The following is a 22,182-nucleotide window of genomic DNA, read 5'->3' as shown; positions in this document are numbered from 1 at the left end:
CTAACAGCCAAGTGGTAATGCACATAGGAGAGAACCATTAATTGGACCTCATTCGTTCATTCAAAATAAATGTGCACTTTGTTGTCACTGTGTGCTTAGCAGGTGTCAGGTGCTGGGAATTTAAAGCGGAATAAAGTTCTAGGGAGATTATTATTTGTTTTGCGTTTCATTTTTCCTTAAGAACTCAGGAGAAACTTAATAACAGACCAATAAAAGTGGTATGAATGAATAACCGGAAGTTAGGTAAGTGTAGTTTTCAAAATGAAATGTCCATTAAAGTTTCTACACAATGTTCATTCTGTTTGAGGGTCAGGGTGTGGAGTAGAAATAAAGCCTTATGCTCCAGAGTTTCCCTGCTAGGTGCAAGTTTAAGCTTTATCCTTTATCATGTGCAAGAGAGTAAGATTTGTGAGGGTAGGGGTTTTTGTCTGCCTGGTTCATTGATACAACCCAAGCACCTGAAGTAGTAGGTGTTAAAAAATATGGATGAACTTTTCTTTCTTTCTCTCTTTTCTTTTTCCTCCCCTCCCCTCCCCTCCCTTCCCCTCAGCTCCCCTTCCCTCCCCTTCCCTTCCTCCTCCCTTCCCCTCAGCTCCCCTTCCCTCCCCTTCCCTTCCTCCTTCCTTCCCTTCCCTTCCCTTCCTCCTTCCTTCCCCTTTCCTTGCCTTTTCCTTTCCCCTTTCCTTTCCTTTCTTTCCTTTGCCCTTCCTTTCCTTTCCTTTCTTTTCCTTTGCCCTTCCTTTCCTTTCCTTTCTTTTCCTTTGCCCTTTGCCCTTTCCCTTCCCCTTTCCTTTTCCCTGTGCTTTCCTTTTTTTTTGAGACGGAGTTTTGCTCTTGTTGCCCAGCCTGGAGTACAATGACACAATCTCAGCTCATTGCAACCTCCGCCTCCCAGGTGCAAATGATTCTCCTACCTCAGCCTCCAGAGTAGCTGGAATTACCAGCACCCACCACCATGCCTGTCTAATTTTTGTATTTTTAATAGAGACGGGGTTTCACTGTGTTGGCCAGGCTGGTCTCAAACTCCTGACCTTAGGTGAGCTGCCTACCTTGGCCTCCCAAAGTGCTGGGATTACAGGCATGAGCCACCATGTCTGGGCTGGATGAATGTTTAATGAATGAGCTATCAACACGGTTTGAAACTTAATGTCTTTTCCTTGGCGTCCTAATCCATAAAATAAGGCTAACACTAGTAATTACCTAGTGGAATTTAAGCATTAAATGAGAATGTAAAGCTTAGAATGGTGTCTGGCAAAGAGTAAGAGCCCAAAAATTAATTGTCAGCTGTGTAGCTATCCAGCAACCGTCTTTTGGGCAGGCACTTCCTGCCAAGCACAGTGATGAACACTGAATATGAGAATGAAGCAAAGAAACATTTACAATCTTTGCCATCTAGGGGGAGCACGGGGTACAGATATTAAGCCAACACACATGCATAAGGATAATGATGAGTTGTGATGAGGGCCAGGAAGGGAAAGAACATGAGAGGTAATAATGAGGAGGACCTGACTTGGATTTTGAGTGAAGGAAGGCATTGTTGACAAGTAATACTTAAACTGGTACCTGAAGGTTGGAAAGAAATTCATCCACAGTAGGTGAGGCATGGGAAGTTCCATAGAGAAAAGGAACAGGGGTGCATGTGTAGAAGCCCCAAAGCAGCAAAGAGATTGGTGTGTTCAAAGTGAAGGAGAAAGAAGCCAGTGTAGCAGAAGCATAATGAGGGTAGGAAAGAGACAGATGGAGACACAGGACAGATCACGTGAAGCTTGCAGACCAAGCAACAGCATGTGTTATTATCTTCGTTGCAATGGGAAGCCATTGAAAAACTGTTTGTAGGCAGTGACTTAACCCATGTTATGTGCAAAAAAAAAAAAAGCATTAAAGAAAGGAGTTAAGAACTATTGTAGTGGTTAAGGCAAGGATTAGTAGTTTGACTCCTGTAATGGCACTGATGATGGAAAAGTAGATGGAGTTGAGTAATCTTTTCGGAGGTTAAATTGAGAAAAATGCTTATATAAGCATTCCGTAATATCAGCCATGTGTAGTGGCTCATGCCTGTAATCCCAGCACTTTGGGAGGCCAAGGGAAGAGGATCATTTGAGGCTATGAGTTCAAGACCAGCCTGGGCAACATAGTGGGACCTGGTCTCTAGAAAAAAAATAGCCGAGTGTGGTTACATGCACTTGTAATCCCAGCTACTCAGGAGGCTGAGGCCAAAGGATCACTTGAGCCCAAGAGTTTGAGGCTGCAGTGAGCCATGATCATGCCACTGCACTTCAGCCTGGGCAGCAGAGTGAAAGCCAGTCTAAAAAATATAACATATATATACATATATGTTATATATGTATAACAATAAATGTATTATATATATAAAATATGTATAACAATAAATGTATTATACATACATATATATTGTATATGTATAACAATATATGTATTATATATTATATAGTATAACATATATATTTTATAAAGGAGATATATATATATATAATTTAATTTAGTTCTCTACACAACCTCATATTTTATTAATCTCACTTTACAGATGAATCTCAATCACAAAGCCTTGGTTCAAACACAGATATGTTAGGCTTTGAGGCACAGGCACCACATCCAGCCAGCATATTGTACTGCTCACCTTTTCTTGATTGTTGGTAGAGAGGGGAAAACAGTAGTTTATGGCCAAGAATTTCAAATGAGATAAAGTGAGCAGGTATTAGAGGTGCAAAATATTCTCCAGAGGACTGACATTCAACACCAGGGCCAACTGATAGAGCACCTGCAGCTTTGTCCCTGTGTAAGAGGAGGCTGTGAATAATGAATGCTTAGCCAGTTTAGACAATTCTTATATTCTTAGCACCTAGCTCATAGCAGTTTCTTAATGAATTGAGTGAATGATGAAATTAATAAACAAAGTGAATGAGTAAGGCAATACACAGTATTATGTATTTGATTAAAGGAAGATCATCAGCTGATGGGGTCATGGAAAACCAATGAAACCAGTAGGCATCCCCCAGCTTGTGAGTGTCTGCAGCAAACAGCTCACACTGCCCCTCTCTAGAGAAGCACTTTGGGCTAAATAGGAACTGGCAGGCCTCAGAGATTACCATCCCCTATTTTTTAACCCAACAGCAGATCTATCAGGTATACAAAACATTTGCCCCTTTACTTAAGGTGGAAACAATTATGGTGGAATCTGTTTCCAGTTGCTCCTGAGGGATCAGACTCTTGCTAGCCTCCGTTGACCCATATTCTTGCTTGGCTTTTTATTTATGCTCCATCCAGCTTTTCATATCCCTTCTTCTGAGAGGAATCTCTCTCAGTAAGTCATTTGAACAAAAATTCCCATCTCAGGCCCTGCTTCCAGGGAACCCAAAGTAAGATACCTGTTAGGGTTAAGAGTGATTTCCTACAGTATTTGTCTCCAGACCTGCACCAAACCTACAGAGAAATAAATTTATCTGTATTTATTTATGTGTAAACTACATATATGCTGTGTTAGTCTGTTTTCATGTTGCTAATAAAGACATACCTGAGACTGGGAAGAAAAAGAGGTTTAATGGACTTACAGTTCCACATGACTGGGAGGTCTCGCAATAATCGTGTAAGACAAGAAGGAGCAAGTCACGTCTTACACGGTTGGTGGTAGGCAAAGAGAGCTTGTGCAGGGAAACTCCCAATTGTAAAACCATCAGATATGGTAAGACTTACTCACTATCATGAGAACAGCATGATAAAGACCCGCTCCTATGATTCAATTAGCAGCCTCCCCCCACCCACCCACCCCACACCAGGTTCCTCCCATGACATGTGGGAATTGTGGGAGTTACAATTCAAGATGAGACTTGGGTGGGGACACAGCCAAACCATATCATTTCTACTCCTGGCCCCTCCAAAATCTCACATCTTTTTTACATTTCAAAACCAATTATGCCTTCCTAATAGTCCCCCAAATTCTTAACTCATTTCAGCATTAACTCAAAAGTCTACAGTCCAAAGTCTCATCTGAGACAAGGCAAGTACCTTCTGGCTATGAGCCTGTAAAATCAAAAGCAAGCTAGTTACTTCTTAGATACAGTGGGGGTACATGCATTGGGTAAATACAGCCATTTCAAATGGGAGAAATTGGCCAAAACAAAGGGGCTACAGGCCCCATGCAAGTCTAAAATCCAGCAAAGCAGTCAAATCTTAAAGCTCCAAAATGATCTCCATGTCCCATATCCAGGTCACGCTGATGCAAGATGTGGGCTCCCATGGCCTTGGCCAACTCTGCCCCTGTGGCTGCTCCTATCCTGGCTGCTTTCACAGGCTGGTGTTGAGTGTCTTCAGCTTTTCCAGGTGCATGGTGCAAGCTGTCGGTGCATCTACAATTCTGGGTTCTGGAGGGTGGTGGCCCTTTTCTTGCAGCTCTGCTAGGTGGTACCTCAATAGGGACTCTGTGTGGGGACTCCAGCCCCACATTTCCCTTAGGCACTGCCCTAGCAGAGGTTCTCCATGAGGGCACTGCCCCTTCAGCAATCTTCTGCCTGGGCATCCAGGCGTTTCCATACATCCTATAAAATATAGGTGGAAGTTCCCAAACCTCAATTCTTCTGTGCACCTGTAGGCTCAACGCCATGTGATAGCTGCGAAGACTTGGGACTTCCACCCTCTGAAGCACCAGGCTGAGCTGTATGTTGGCCTCTTTTAGTCATGGTTGGAGCAGCTGGGATGCAGGGCACCAAGTCTCTAGGCTGCACACAGTAGAGGGACCCTGGGCCAGGCCCACAAAACCATTTTTTTCTTTCTAAACCTCAGGGCCTGTGATGGCAGGGGCTGCCACAAAGGTCTCTGACATGCCCTGGAGACATTTTCCTCATTGTTTTGGTGATTAACATTTGGCTCCTTGTTATTTATGCAAATTTCTTCAGCTGGCTGGAATTTCTCCTCAGAAAATAGGATTTTCTTTTCTATTGCATTGTCAGGCTGCAAATTTTCCAGTTTTATGCTGTTTCCCTTATAAAACTGAATGCCTCTAACAGCACCCATGTCACATCCTGAATGCTTTGCTACTTAGAAATTTCTTCTGCCAGAAATCATCTCTCTAAAGTTCCACAAATCTCTAGGGCAGGGGCAAAATGCCACCAGTTTCTTTGCTAAAACATAACAAGAGTCACCTTTGCTTCAGTTCCCAACAAGTTCCTCATCTCCATCTGAGACCACAGCCTGGACCTTATTGTTCATATTGCTATCAGGCTTTTAATCAAAGCCATTCAACAAATCTCTAGAAAGTTCCAAACTTTCTAACATTTTCCTGTCTTCTTCTGAGCCCTCTAAACTGTTCCAACCTCTGCCTGTTACCTAGTTCCAAAGTTGCTTCCACATTTTTGGGTGTCTTCTCAACAATGCCCTCCCCTACTGGTATGAATTTACTGTATTAGTTCATTTTCACACTGCTTATAAAGACATATCCAAGACTGGACAATTTATAAAAGAAAGTGCTTTAATAGACTTACAGTTCCACATGGCTGGGAAGCCACACAATCATGGTGGAAGGCAAGGAGAAACAAGTCACATCTTAAATGGATAGCAGCAGACAAAGAGAGAGAGCTTGTGCAGAGAAATGCCCATTTTTAAAACCATCAGATCTCATAAGACTTATTCACTATCACAAGAACAGCATGGGAAAGACCTGCCCCCATGATTCAATTACTTTCCACCAGGTTCCTCCCACAAGACAGGGGAATTTTTGAGGCCTACCCAACTACATGGAACTGTGAGTCCATTAAACATCTCTCTTTTGAAAAAAAAAAAAAAAAACCCAAAAAAACAAAAAAACAAACAAAAAACAGGGGAATTGTGGGAGTTACATTCAAGATGAGATTTGGGTGGGGACACAGTCAAACCATATCACATGCATTCCTGTGCTAGTTATTTATCATGGATAGACATATGGATGTCTTCCAATACTTGATATTTTCCTATCCTAAGCTAGTGTAGCTGGCACCGTGGCCACCTAGGAAATACTACACTCCTCTGCCTCCTTTGTACTTGTGCCTGGTTGTACAGCCAGATTCTGGCCAATGGGATATAAGTGGAACTGTGTGGGGAATTCTGTACCTTCCTTCCTTCCTTAAGAAAGAACTGGCATTTATCTTTCACTTCTCATTTTTTAGATTTCACTTTGAAACACACTATAGAGATGACAGAGCAGAGAGGTGGAAAAACTTGATTCACTGACATCTTTGCAAAGTAAAATCCCCCTACCAGGCCTGAACTGCCTATCTCCAGAGTTTTGTAGGAAAGAGAAAGACTCTGATGTTTTATGTGGCAGTAAGGCCACTGCTGTTTTTGTTTTATTAGCAGCCACACTTAATCATAATTATTCTAGTTGTACTACCCCTCCACCAGATTTTAACATCTGTGAAATCTGATGCCTTTAAACAATTGGCAGCATTAAAATTATAGTATTCTCATCTTTCTTAATGGAACATACAGTTATGTTACCTATTTCAATTGATTACAACTTACATTAGATAAAATCAGGTGAAATATTGTAAGTTAAATACCAAACATTATAAAGTATACACAAAAACAAATATGAAGACATGCTGATGTAGAGAAAGTAAATATTTAAATCCATTAAGTTAAAATTTATTAATGGTATAAAATTTATTAGCCCTTGCACTGTACTTGGTGAGAACAACATGGTTGGATAGATTTTATTATTTTTTAAATTTTTGGTTTTTTTGAGTTATGGTGATTTCTAAATTCAGCTTATTTAAGTACTTGGTGTTATTATATGTCACATTTGAGAAAGATACCTCATAGAGATATTTACATCTAAACTGACGAAGTTCAAGATGGGTTACACTTACTAAATCAGAGTACCCATTATTCAGTTCCAACCAACAGTGAAGCCAAGGTTTTTGCTTAAAGCCAGCTCATCCATTTTCATCTTCCCTTATGTCAGTCAGTTGTTTTTGCAAACTAAACAGAAGGTGTTGCATTTTTACATTTGTTTAAACTCAATCTAATTCTATGTAGAAGATTTTTTTAGGTTAGACATTTTTCTCCAATAGTTTTAAATATGCAGATATGCAAGCTTTTTTTTTTATAGAATATATACTTACATTAGTATTGTCAACAAAAACACAATCCATGGAAATATTTCCAGACATTCGTTTTTGACATACCAACTTCATAACATAAGGCTCTTTTGAAAAGCATTTACATTTTTCACTTGTTGGCTGCCTTCTTGTCAGATTTGAAGAGATTGTCATTGTTTTTCCCTTGTAATGTGGCTAACACCTTTTATCAGATGTAGGAGAAGAATTCTCTCTCTTATTTTCTTGTTCATGTGTGCTTGCATTTTTAACCCTATATCCAATGTGTATGTGTGCACGTGTGTACACACATATGTATATGTGCATGCGTTTGCTCAGGAAGTAAGATCACTTGTTCATTTTGTGAAGGCTATTTTAATGAAAACAACATGATTAAGACAAGGGTTTTCTTAAGTAAGTCTATCTATAGTTTGTTACCCAGTAGTGTGTACAGGTGTGGGGAGGAGTTGGGGAGAGGGAATGATGCTTCTGTGGGCTGCTGGAATTATGTTTCCCATGCTGCCTATCTGAATTGTAACCTAATGAGTGAGGCAGGAATGGGTGTAGCCAAACATTAAATAGAACAACTATTAGTAAAGTCAAGTCTCCTTCTTGTTTTTAGATAGAAATTACATACTAGTGAGTTCTAAAATTTTTTCCTCACAGCCCAGTGGATTGCTTTCCTGCTGTCCCCCTTGGAGTCTAAAGATTCCTACTTTGGAAACCCTGGTTTTTAAGATGAATTCCTCAGACTTGTATTCACAGCCTTCCCTGAAGTGCTTCCCACTCATATCTCCACATTAATTCTTCTTTTCTCCTTCACAAACCTCCAGAATGCTCTAACTCACCTTCTTATTTTTCTAAGACATAAGGCATAATAGCACAGTGCTTCTCCAACTTTCAGGTACATACAATTCATCTGCGGATCTGGTTAAAATGCAGGTTCAGAATCAGTATATGTGGGGTAGGGCCAGAGATTCTGCATCTCTAGTAGGCTCCCACATGATATTGATGCTTCTAGTCCAAGGATGACTTTGAATAAAAAGGAAATGAAGAAGAAATTCCGTCAGAGTTTTATTTTACTAACTCCTTGTTACTGGGAAACTCACACCTTGAGCATCAGCATTTTGACATCTATTCTACAGTGTCCATTCATTCATTCAAGAAATATTTCTTGAGTACCTACTGTGTACCAGGCATCATGCCAGTTGCTGAAAAATATGGGGTTTCAGATATCAAATAATTGAGTCTAGTGGACTGTTGGGTGAATTAAAAGACTTATCCTTAAATGGAAGCACATATCAGTGTATTTATGTGCATGTATGCATTTAACTAGTAGGGATATACACATATATGTGTACATTTAAGTAACATGCACAAACACATATGTTGCCACCTGAAGCGTTTGATTCATATTTTCTCTCCAGCCTGCAATAGCCTCCCCTCATCTGTTTACTTGTCTAATCTTACCCTGGTTTTTTGGATTTAGCTTTTTCCTATCTCTCTGAACTGAGCAAACACTTCCTTAATTTGTACCCACTGTTTTGTACATTATTATTCTGGCATATGCTAAAAATGCTTTTATTTCTGATTTTAGTAATAATGTTTTATTTTTAATCTCTTAGAAAAGGGATTATGGCGTGTACTTTTGAAATGTAGTTCATCACATTAAGAAGCTCATTCAATTTTTATTTACAATAACCATATTACTTTCAGTTCTTAATTATTAAATAAGGAGATATCTAACATTAATTCTTAGATATTTTCTGGTTGCTTTTTTCCTCATTCATAAGCTTTCAGTTAAATGGTACTTTGCTCACAAGTTATAGTATTTATATGATAATACTGGAAGAACTGAAAACTATAAAAATGACAAATATTCAAGAAATTATAATAAAAGAGGCTTTAAAGAAGACATTGTTTTGACAGTTATTTATTCCATTCATTGTTCTATCATTGTTCCTTCAAGATAAAGACCACATTTTATACTCTGAATAATTCAGATTACTCATCTTACTCTGCCATGCAACAATCACTAAATAAATGTTGAAAAAATAAATATTAGCTAGGTGCAGTGGCTCATGCCTGTAATCCGAGCACTTTGGGAGGCTGAGGTAGACAGATGACTTGAGCCCATGAGTTTAAGACCAGCCCTGGGCAACATGGTGAAACCTTGTCTCTACAAAAAATATAAAATTTAGTCTAGCCTGGTGGTGCAGGCCTGTAGTCCCAGCTACTCTGGGGGCTGAGATAGGAGGATTGCTTGATCCTGAAAGGTCAAGCCTACAATGAGCTAAGATTGTGCCACTGCACTTTAGCTTGTGTGACAGAGTGAGACTCATCCTAAAAGAAAAAAAAAATGATAAACAACGAAATAAGTAAATGTCCACAAACTTGCATTAGACTAACATAATGATTAAAACTCATGTGTTCTCTCTTCCTTTATTTCTTTGCCACATAAGAATATCATACTATCGCTATAATAGCACGTCCAAGAAGTTATACATATTCTTAACCTGTGCATCTGCAAGGTGTCCTTCACCAGTCTTCTCTGTATACTGTGAGAATGGAAGCCGTGAGGGGGTTCTTCCCTCATGACATACACTTTTGGCATTAAAGATCACCTGAAAATTCCACAGATGCTGGTCTATATCTTTTTTTTTTATTATTATTTTGGTTCAGAAACACAACAGATATCTTATTTCTGGTTAGAATTAGTGAGTGTATGATTCTCTTATTCTCTTAAAAATGTTGATACTTTAAAAATTGGTGATACTTGCACATTGTGAAATATAAGTTATCTAGAAGGCTCTACAGTGAAATATATTTGCAGTGCATCCTGACTTCTATCAATCAAAATTCATAGCCCAAGAGAGTCCTTGCTGTCAGTTCTTATGTATTCTTCTATATCAATTTGCTACTGATACTTAGCAAACCAGTCCAAACCTAGTGACTTAAAACAGAAAATATTTATTTTGTTATGAGCCAGCTGAGCAGTATTCTAGTCTCAGCTGGCCTCTCTCATGTGTCTGGTTTCTGAGATGGGCTAGGCTAGGCTTATCTATCCTTGACTGGGACAGATAAGATGACTAGGATTTCTAGTGTGGACTCGCCTCCTTCAGCAGGCAAAGTCAGGCTTGTTCTCCTGGTGGCAAAGGCAAAGATCCAAGAGAAGGGGAGCAGAAGCACACAGGAAACCTCATGAGGCCTCAGTTTTGCACTGACAAACTGCTACTTATGCTGCATTCCAATAGCTAAGGCCAGCCCAGATTCAAGGGGTAAGAAAATAGATTCTACCTTTCAATAGGAGAAGCTGTGAAATCACCTTGCAAAGGGGACAGATACAGGCAGGGATAAAGGATACTTTACTCTCTCTCTCTCTCTCTCTCTCTCTCTCTCTCTCTCTCTGTGTGTGTGTGTGTGTGTGTGTATCAATCTATATAAAATATGTAATCATTTTTCCCTCCTAGGCCTCCAGGCCTGTGATGGGAGGGACTGCTACAAAGGCCTCATTTGTTTTGTAGGCATTTTCCCTGTTGTCTTGGCTATTAACATTTGGCTCTTATGCAAATTTCTGCAGCTTGCTTGAATTCCTTCCCAGAAAACTGGTTTTTCTTTTCTACCACATGGCTCGGCTACAAATTTTCCAAACTTTTATGCTCTGCTTTCCTTTTAAATTTCAGTTCCAATTTCAGACCATATCTTTGAGAAATGCATATGAGCATATGTTGTTAGAAGCATCCAGGTCACATCTTATATGCTTTGCTTCTTAGAAATTTCTTCCACTAGATGCCCTAAATCATCTCTCTCAAGTTCCAAGTTCCACAGATCTCTAGGGCAGGGGTCCAATGCCACTAGTTTCTTTTCTAAAACATAACAAGGATAACCTTTACTTTAGTTCCCCATAAGATACTCATTTCCCTTTGAGCCTATCTCAGCCTGCACTTTTCTGTATATATCACTATCAACATTTTGATAAAAACTGTTCAACAAGTCTCTAGGAAGTTTTAAACCTTCCCTCATCTTCCTGTCTGCTTCTGAGCCCTCAAAACTGTTCCAACCTCTGCTCATTGCCCCATTCCAAAGCTGCTCCCAATATTTTCAGGTATCTTTATAGCATTGCCCCACTTTCCTAGTGCCAATTCTCTATTATCCATTATCTCACTGCTATAAAGATCTACCTGAGGCTGGGTAATTTGTGAAGAAAAGAGGTTTACTTAACTCACAGTTTCACAGGCTGTACAGAAAGCATAACGGGGTAGTCCTCAGGAAACTTACAATCATGGTTGAGCGTGAAGGGGAAGCAAGTACCTTCTTCACATGGCAGAGAAGGAGGAAAAGAGAAAGTGAAGGGAGCAGTGCTACATATTTTTAAACGACCAGAGCTTATGAGAACTCACTCACTATTATGAGAAAATCCACCCACATGATCTAAGCAACCTCCTACCAGGCCCCTTCTCCAACACTGGGAATTAGAATTTGACATGAGATTTGGGTGGGGACATAGAGCCAAACCATATCTATCTACCTCTATCTATTTATCTATCTATCTATCTATCTATCTATCTATCTATCTATCTATCTACCTATCTACCTACCTGTCTGTTTGTCTATCTATCCATTCATTTGTATATGAAGTTTTCACTTTCCTTTGTCTTTTTTTGCTTTAAATGTTAATTAACTATCATGTATTGACCACTGGTGCAAGGCAGTGTTTTAGATACTTTTCTTGTACTAGTTCATTTAATACTCTCCCAAACACCAGATAGATAAATTCTTATTCCCATTTCACAAATGAGGATACAGAGACATTAAATAACTTGTCCTAGGTCACAGTCAGTGGAAATTGGAAGCAGAATTGGTTCAATCACACTAACTTCAAAACCTAGATTCTTACTACTGTGGCAAACTGGCTTCTATGGACTTGTTAATCTACACATTATTCTATACCTCACTTAATCATATAGAAATTTTTTTGAGATTGTTGTGTGTAAGTACATATAGGGTTTTTTATTATTTTCAATGAATATAAATACTTGGTTGAATTAATGTGTGTATATATATATATAATTTAACTAGTCCCTTATTGACAGACCTTCAGGTTATCTCAAAATTATGTCTCAAGATAATGTGTCAAAATATATTCAATATTTTGCATAAATGAAAAAAAGATTTTTATTGCATTCATGATAACTTACAAACAATATCACATTCAATATTCCATTATGTTGACTTATTAAATAAGACCAAAGAGTCAGTTTTACTGCTGAAGACACACTACCACAAACATTTAAATCCTGCATAATAGCACTGAAATTTAAAAGCAGAAACTGCTACAACCAAAAATAATTAACAAATATAATGACATTAGAAGATCTTACACAACCTTCTCAGTTACTTTCAGATAAAACATTCAAGGAATAACTAGGACATGGCTAATCTGAATGATAATTGATATGGTTTGGATGTTAGTGTCCTCCAAATCTCATGTTGAACTGACCTTCAGTATTGGAGGTGGGGCCTGATGAGAGGTATTGGATAATGGGGTGGATCCCTTATGAATGGCTTACCGCCATCATCTTGGTGGTAAATGAGTTCTCACTCGGTGATTTTATGTGAGATCTAGTTGTTTGAAGGAGTGTGGCACCTCCCCACTCTCTCTTTAACTCCCACTCTTTCCCTGTGACATGCTGGCCCCTCGTTGCCTTCTACTATGATTGTAAGCTTCCTGAGGTCTTCTCTAGAAGCTGAGCAGATGCTTGTACAGCCTGCAGACTGTGAGCCAATTAAACCTCTTCTCTTTATAAATTACCCACTCTCAGATATTCCTTTATAGCCTGAAATGGACTGACAAAATAACGAACCTTGTTTTAATAGATAATCATTAAACTTTATTCTACAGAAACAGCAAGTGCACTTTACGTTAAGTATCTCCTTGACCAGATACTAGACAATATTCTGAAGTGCATTCTATTAAAATTGAAAATTGATACTGAAAGTATAAGGAGAGAAAATCTGAATCATTTGGAAAACATTATTCTAAAAAATTCTTAAATATAGGAAAAACTCAAAATTTCTTGAATATAGAATATTTGGGAAACTATGAGATCTAGAGAAGCTGTACTTGAAGGAAAATTCACAGTATTTTAGAAAAGACAAATTATACATTATTATTCAACTCAAGAAATTGTGAAAGAAAGAAAAACATACCTATGCAAAGCAGTTAGAAGAATTAATGAGCATAAAAGCAAAAATAAATGAATTAATAAATAAAAAACACTAGCATCGAGAAACAAATGTAAGTATTGGCTGTTTGAATAAAATGGTTCTTTAAGAAACCATAAGGAAGAAAAATAGAAAAATAAGCAGGGAGATAAAGGGAGTCTGATCAAGTGAAAAGAGAGAAAATAAAAATGGAAAAAATAGGCATTATAAACTAGAAAAAATGGCAGATATCAGGATTCAATAAATTTATACAGATTTTTTATTGCATTTGTGATAATATTTCAAAACTTTGATGAATTGGATGAATATCTAGAAAAATAAAAATAACAAAAATTAATACTATGACAGAAATTATCAGGGTCCAGAAGATTCTCTTTTAAATTGTGCCTTAGTGTCCATAAAGTTTCAAAGTGAAGGCTTTTAAATCTTTATGGAACAAATTGTTCTTACACCATTGTATGTAAGACTGTAAAAATTTAACCTTTTCACAATTCCATGAAACGGACATTGTGTAGCATATAATAGACACATTTAATGTGCTATTATTTCAATATTTTAAAAAAATCTTCTGTTAAATTAATAATGCGCTTTATAATATGTAAAGTCATAGATGTTGAATATGTTATTCAATAGAGACTAATGTCAGAAAATAATTCTGTTCCCTTCCCCCATGACATGCACATTGAATGTCTGCAGCCTATAAACTTGTCTGCACAAAAGAAAGTTAATAATAGGTGTTTTACAAATGCATAAATTTCTCCCAATAGACCAGAAATCTCCTTAGGTCATGGATTGTGCCTTTTGCTTCTATTTTGCCCACCATTGTGTAAAAAAATAAAATTTGGACAAATAGAAGATAATGATACATACTTTTTAACATTTTTACAGACTGAGTGAGTATGAAGTGCAATTTCGTTACATGGATATGTTGGTGACAGTGACGTCTATGTGTTTAGTCTTACCATCAGCTGAATAGCGTACATTGCACCCAATAGGTAATTTTTCATCCCTCACCCCCATCATCCTCCCAGCTTCTGGACTCTCCAATGGCTGTGATTCCACTGTCTATAGCCATGTGTAAGCATTATTTAGCTAATACTTAAAATGAGAATATATGTTATTTGACTTTGTTTCTGACTTATTTCACTTTGATACACATGCTTTTGAGAGAATGAACAACAGTGGCAGTATAGCATAGTGAGTAAGAGCACAGGGTTTTTAGTCCCCAAAGCTGAGTTCTGAATTCTAGCCCTGCCACTATCTGGGGGACCTTGGACAAATTACACAGTTTATTCTAAGCTTTAGTTATTCATCTTTAAATGTGTGTGATAATAACCTAGAGGGAAGGTATTAAACATAAGGATTGAAATATATGATTATACATAGAAGGTATTTGGTACAGTGATGAGCTATAGTAAGAAATCCTTAAATGGGGATAGCGATGAACTGCCTTTACCATTTCAAATGTGCATCCCCCTAGATGGGAATCTCCATGTGGGAGGATGAGTCTATTTGTCTGGGTTGTTTTATCAGTTGTACTTACAGTAGTGGTTAGACTACAGCAGGCATTAAATAAATATCTGTTGAATGAATGAATCAATAAATTCCAGTGTTCACCAAGCATAATTTGCTTAGTGTGTCTTAAAATAACTCATGGTATGACGTTTTCATTATTGCAACACTGAGCAACATTTTATTCCTTCTATTGTTAATAAAAGATTGGTTTTAAGGATTTGATGATTTCATATTTATCTTTTATTAAGTGCCATACCTTTAGTTCTCCTGGCAGTTTTTCTTATTTTGTGTCATAAAGAAATTGTGTGTTGGAGAAATTTTTCTATCAATATTTTGTAGTAATAAAAGAAGCTGAATGAAATACACTGGAGACTGACAGAAAAAAATATACAGCCTAGCATCTGAGCTGTATGATTAATTTTTTTAAACACAAATTTATTCATTTAGTGTGTGCCTACATTCCATCTTCCATCACTCCATTCTAATAATGAGTTTCAAAGATGAAAATAATTATTTCACCAAAAAGATAATTTAGTGCAGGGCCTCTATGAGTTTTAAAAAGGCGTGAGCCATCATTCGCTTGAAATTACCATCAAATTCCTTCCATTTAATGGTCATTTAAGAAACTACTCTACCCACTCCCCTCCATTCATTCACGATGAATGTGAATGTGCACATCCAGGGAGAGCAACAATCAATTTAGCAGTTAATGCTCATTGTTTCCATTTCAAAGTGTTTACATTTTCCTTCTGCTTCTCCTAATGTGGCATTGTGAGATTTACTAAGGAAGTCACCACTCTCTCAGTATTGTGGCATATGTGAGCATTTCTTTGCTTATTCTTTGTGGAGGCATTTAGTTAGAATTTAACAGAAAAACAACCACTCGAAATATCTTTCCCCACCCCAGTGAACACAAAAAATTAATCATCTCAGAGAGTCTGTATTAAACCTGAGACAGTGCACAATGCAAATATGGCACAAAGTCTATCCTTACATTTATTTGCAAATGTGTACAGATATGCTTCATATAAATTAATCCTCCATTTCATTATAAGGGAGGAATTACGTCTTTGGTCAAAGGGTGTTGGTGGTGGGGAGCATTAATCTGATTTAGCGCAGCATGTGAAAAATTAATTGAAAGTCAGAACTCCATAGTGTTTATTATAAAGTAATTTCACACCAGCTCAGGATTAGCATGGTCACGGGTAACAATAGGTCATCACTATGTTAATTGAAAGACAGCATGCTTTGTAAAGAAAGAGACAGAAAGAGAAGGAGGGAGGGAGAAAGAGAGAGAAATTGATTTAGAGACACAGTATGTAATACAGGAATTGATGCTGGTTTGCGACAAATAGCATAGAAAGGACAGGACCCATTGAAAAACATAGCCTCTTGCAAAATCAAGTGGCTCTCCTTGGGTAGTCTAAGCAAATAGCGTTTCTGGTGACATGAAGCTCTGAAATACTCTGAGACTCCTATATTTAGAAATGTTTCTTAAGCTTCTGCACCTTTCAGAGCTGGCTGTCTTATAACTGAAGATGCCGACATGTTCTATGTTGGTTATGCTGGGGTCAGCAGAGGAGAGAAAAGGCCCAGACTTTTGGCCATTTGCTTTAAGTTCTCCTTATCTTTTGTTGTCTGAGGATACGGCTTGGCTCTCAGAGAATCTGAACTCTCACCTAGCAGGATTGGTGCAAGATTAGTGCAGTCAGCATTAGTGGTAAAGTGAGGGCATCTTTCATTCACCAACCTCAGGGTCAATAAAGCCAATGCCAGTGGACAAGTAACAGAAGATAATGTGTCATTTTGGCATCATGCTGGATGCATGGCCACATTAGGCTTGTCATTTCAACTGAGTGCAGAGTCTATTGAGCACCTCTCTCTGCAGCAACTGGTGCCTACCACACTCTGGCATCTCTCCTGTGGGCTGTCAGATGGAGTGTACAATACAGGATTGCAGCCTACATTTCAGCAACTGAAACAGAAGAGAGGGTTTCCTATTGTATTTGCATAATGGAGGGAGGTTAAAGAAGTTCCGTGACTAGCAGATCATACCACTGGCACAGGTCACACAAGACGAATTGCGAGCGAGAACTCTGTTATTAACTGCAGGCATCGTTGGGGTCTGGGCTAGTGGCTCATGAAGGATTTAAATATGCATTTTCATAAGAGCAATTAAGCAACTGAAAAAGTAGGATGGTGTAATACGTATGTAAGCAAACTGCAAACTGACTCAAGGAAACCAAATTTACAGAAACGGATGGCAGAGAAATTGTAGCTGGGAAGTGTAGGTGAGTAGTGTGCTTGGAAGTCATGCATATGGGTAAGAAGGGGTGGCGGTTGGAGCAAGAGAAAATCAGTGTCTTTGATTTATAAAGAGAAGAAATTGTCTTTTAAGATTCTGAAATTCTCTGTGGTTTGAGCTGATGAGTGTGACCTTTCGGCCTACCCTTTCTTGTGGAAACTTTGTAACCCAGGCTGACACAAGCTGTTGTAGTATGTTAATTTTGACCTAGCTCTGCCACAAATACTAACCTTGATCTCTAAGACATTTTCACTAAGAAATATAGTCTTTTCAGATGTAGCTTTCAGAACTAAGTATCTCAATGACCTTTCTAATGAAGGTCAAAATTAAAAAAGAAAAAACCCGAAAAGAGAGCTAGGAAAGAAAAAGTGGTAAGGGGAAATGGGAATGCCACAGAGGCTGTTAACTGTGAGATTAGTATTCCAGGCACAGTCCTTTCTCCTTCATCCTTTTGGGAAGCTTTGTTTTTTAGAAGATTGTGGGAAGAGGTCAGCTGGAAGTTATCTGGAAAAAATTGAGTGGAGATGCATTCATAGAGAATGGGATGAGTTTGGAATCTCCCCTCAAGAAGCCAGGTGTAATTGTCAAAGATAGAAGAAAATGGGGAAAGCAGACCCACCCAGCAGGGCATGTTCTATGACACTGGGTCAACATTTATTTATTTGAGGGCTGACCACCACGGGTCACAAGCTCCAATGGCTACAAAAGTCAACCACATACTAGAAATGAGTGAAACAGAGAAGCAGGTGCTTCTGAGGGTTGTAATGAACTGGGAAAACAAGTAGTGGCTACTCATCCCAGGTTGATTATTGCTACATAGAGATATGGGCCAACTGTGTCTGTATCTTTTAACTTTTAAGGAGGGGACAGAAAAAAATATTTTAATATGAAATCTCCTGGCCAGGCAGTGGCTCACACCTGTAATTCCAGCACTTTGGCAGGCCGAGGCAGGTGGATTGCTTGAGGCCAGGAGTTCGAGACCAGCCTAGCCAACATGATAAAACCCCAATCTCTACTAAAAATAGCAGAAAAAAAAAAGAAAAGAAAGAAAATTAGCTGGGCATGGTGACACATACTCATAATCCCAGCTACTTGCAAGGCTGAGGCATGAGAATCGTTTGGACCCAGGAGGTGGAGGTTGTAGTGAACTGCAATTGTGCCACTCTAGCCAGGGTGACAGAGACCCTGTCTCAAAAAAAAAACAAAAAACTCCCAGTTTCTAAGTGTGGAAAACTAATGTAAATGTTTGAATTATTGTGTGGACTTAACAAATCTGACTATGAGCATGACACAGTCATACATATGTTCATTGGTTCTCACTGTGCTTTATGGCATTGGGGGCTGGCCTCCAGTTCTCTGAAATCTACGTGCTGCAGAGAGGCAATTCTTCTTCTGTGTATTCACAGATTTAGCGTTTGCTCTTAGTATATTTTGTGATTTAAGAGTTAAATAAGATTTTCCCTTTCTTATTAGTGACTCTCACTTCTCTGGTAAAGAAAAAAAAGTCAAAACATATGCAATATGGGTTCTATGAACTACGTGATTGAAAAGTGTTGAATGAGAAAGCATTTCTTGAAATGTCAATGTAATACATTTTTGTTTTTGGTTAAAGAAAGAAAGAACGTTTTTTGTTCTAGGGAAGGAATTCTTAACAATAGATTCACTCATGAGCTTCAGTTGGGATCCAAGCATGCTGAAACTGTACACAAAAATTTGCATGTAAATGGGTTCTCTACAATTCCATTTTGGAGGGAGTATGTAGCTTTCATTGGCTCCAGAAGTGAATTCATATCTCTGCCCGAATATTAGTATCCACTGTTCTAGGTCTTATTGATAGTCTTTACTTTTTTTTTTTTTTTCAGAAAAAATGTGAATTTTTTTTTGTTTTAACTGTATTGCTTGAGGGCTTTAGTTAGAAAAAAAAATAACAAGGAGCTCATTCATCACACCAATGGCATAAAATCTAGAATCATGCATTTGATCAATGTGCCAAGTTATTAAGACTATCATTAGTCAGCTATTTCTGAACAGATCAAATCAGTTTTCTAGAAATTTAAATAGATGTGCATGAAGTTTGATATACTGATACTTTTCTAGACTTTAGATTTTTAGGTCATGAACTAGGTAGATGCTTGTCATTCTTTTTAACTGCCCAGCATCTGAACCACCTTATCAGATTTTTAGAATCCATGGAATCAATTCAAAAAGTTAATAAATATTTCTGGCGAGAATGTATAGAATGGGAGGGAAATAGGAATCAGAAACCCAACTTTGAATCAGCTCAATGCATGATTGAATTGTGATATTCCCCCAAACTAACTTTCTTCAAGAAGCAACAGTAAATGCCCTCTGGAGAATTATAACATCATCCAGAGCATCAAGTTCTTTCAATATTTTCTTACACAAATGTCTAGTACTCAGAGTGAAAAATAACAAGATAGATAAGATAAAAATTGACCTAGAACCAAGAGGAATAAAATGGAAATAAGTCCACAGTTAATACAACTATTGGAGTACATTCATGCACCACATAACAATGTTTCAGTCAACAGTGGACAGCATATATGATGTTGGTCCCATAGGATTAAAAAGGAGATGAAAATTTCTCTTACTTGGTGATATTGTAGCCATCATAATGTTCTGGCATCATTGTGCAATTTTTAAAATAAATTCTGTATATTCTAAATGGACAGTGTTTATAAAATCTACAGTAGTATATAGTCATGTTCTACACCTTCACATTTACTGGCCACTGACTCCTTGACTCACCTAGAGTAATTTTGAGTCTTGCAAGCTCCTTTCATGGTAAATGTCCTATACAGGTATACTGTATTTCACATATTTTATACTGCATTTTTACTGTACCTTTTCTATGTTTATAGGCAAAAATACTTACCATTGTGCTATAATTGCCTACAATAACCAGTGCAGTCACATGATATATAGGTTTGTAGCTTAGGTGAAATAAGCTATGCTGTGTTGCCTGGGTGTGTAATAGGCTATACCTTCTAGGTTTGTGTAAGTATACTCCATGAGGTTTATGTGACAAAATCACCCAATGCCACATTTCTCAAAACATCCCTGTGTAGTTAGACTTAAAGTGAGTGTGATTAATATATGTTGCTGTAGTTACATGATAAGATATTCAGAAGAGAGTATAAATACACTCAGACTCAAATGAAAATTCTAGAACTGACAAATACCTAAAATTAAGAGATTTGTGGTTGTATTTAACTACAAGTTAGATTTAGTTGGAGAAGGAATTGTTGAACTGAAATACAGATCAAAAGAAAATATCCTGTCGAAAGCACAGAAAGACAATGGATTAAAAATGTCAGGGAAGAGATTTAGAGGCATATGGAATGCCAAGAGGTCTAACATATATGTAATTGGAATTACAGAAGAAAGAGAGGGAGGGAAGAGACAAAGAAGCAGAGAGAGAGAGACAGAGAGAGACAGAGAGAGACAGACAGAGAAGAAATATTTAATATTTACAGGAATAATGTCAGAAAAATTTCCAAATGAATGAAAAACATAAAGCAACAGTTTCAAGAGGTGATGTGATCTTGACACAGAATAAGTACAGAGAAACCACATAGAGATACGTGATAATAATACTGCTAAATACAAAAGATTAAGAGAAAAATATTAACAATGTTTAAGGAAGTCAGAAAATGTTATAATATATTTAAAGGAGAAAAAATAAGGCTGAGAGATGACTCAATCAACAGACATGATGCAAGACAGACCACAATGAATATTGTCTTCAAAGTGCCAAAGATTTCTATGTTTGCAAAAGCAGCATTTAAAAAGGGCAGAGCAGATAAGAACTTCTGCTTCCAGACAATATGGAGTAACAGGAACCGGATTTACTCTCTTACCTAAAGCAAACACAAAATAGGAAAAAATAAAGGAAACAAAAGTTTTGAAGACAGTGGCCATTGAGGCAATCAAAATGATGTCTGACAGATTTGAAGCAAATAAGGTAAACATTGCAGTTATCTCAAATTAATGCCAGAGAGACTTTCCAGCCCACAAGACAGAAAGGGGAGATCCTGAAAACTTAATGACAAGAAATCAAACTATCCAGTAAATAATGGGAAAAATATTTGAAAAGATTCTTCACCAAGGAAGATAAATGAACTGCAAATAAGTACATAAAAGCAGGCCCCCAACAGGCTGGTCCATAGCCTGTTAGGAATGGGGTCACACAGAGAGAGTGGTGGGCAAGTGAGTGAAGCCTCATCTGTATTTACAGCTACTCTCCATTACCAGCATTAGAGCTCCACCTCCTGTCAGACCAGCAGTAACATTAGATTCCCACAGGAGCATGAATCCTATTGTGAACTGCACATGTGAGGGATGTGAGTTATATACTCCTTATGAGAATCTAATGCCTGATGATCTGTCAGTGTCTCCCATCACTCCCAGAGGGACTGTCTAGCTGCAGGAAAACAAGCTCAGGGCTCCCACTGAATCTCTGTTATGGTGAGTTGTATAATTGTTTCATTATATATTACAGTATAATAAGAAGTGCACAATAAATGTAATGGGTTTGAATCATCCTGAAACCATCTCCCTCCTGCTCTGCACTCCCCGCACCCTCTGCCACCAATCCATGGAAAAATTGCCTTCCACAAAACTGATTCCTGGTGCTAAAAGGTTAGGGGCCACTGCATAAAAAGGTACTCAGTACGATTAATTATTGGGTAGGTAATTATTAAACCACAATTATATATTTCTACAAACCTATTAGAATGGCTAAAACTAAACCAGGTGACCATATCAAGTGTGGGCAAAGACATTGAGGGATTGCAACTCTCATACACTGCTGGTGGAAAGTAAAATGATGTAACCACTGTGGAAAAGTTGGATGTTTCTTAAACAGTTAACATATACCTCCCACATGAATCAACCATTTGATAATTACATAAGAAAAGTGAAAGCATGTGCTCATATAAATATGTAAACACAAATGTTCAGAGAAGTTTTCTTTGTATTAGCTCTAAACAACTCAAGTGTCTGTGAAAAAGTAAGTGGATACTTTGTAAT

The 22,182-nt window shown here is 37.9% G+C and overlaps 1 long non-coding RNA gene across 1 annotated transcript; it reads right to left on the bottom strand.

Moving 5' to 3' along the window:
• Positions 1–4,412: 4,412 nt before the first annotated feature.
• On the bottom strand, positions 4,413–21,738 carry LOC116530308. The gene is made up of 3 exons (XR_004259935.1): positions 21,508–21,738; positions 16,572–16,575; positions 4,413–4,423 (listed from the first exon to the last, which is right to left on the bottom strand). It is a non-coding gene; the product is annotated as an uncharacterized LOC116530308 (long non-coding RNA).
• Positions 21,739–22,182: the final 444 nt, after the last annotated feature.

Source organism: Sapajus apella, unplaced genomic scaffold, assembly GCF_009761245.1.
Source record: "Sapajus apella isolate SASKATOON/1434 unplaced genomic scaffold, GSC_monkey_1.0 scaffold66, whole genome shotgun sequence".
In the NCBI taxonomy this organism is placed as follows: domain Eukaryota; kingdom Metazoa; phylum Chordata; class Mammalia; order Primates; family Cebidae; genus Sapajus; species Sapajus apella.
Note: the sequence above shows the minus strand (reverse complement) of the source record. Positions and strands in the feature narration are given on the sequence as shown.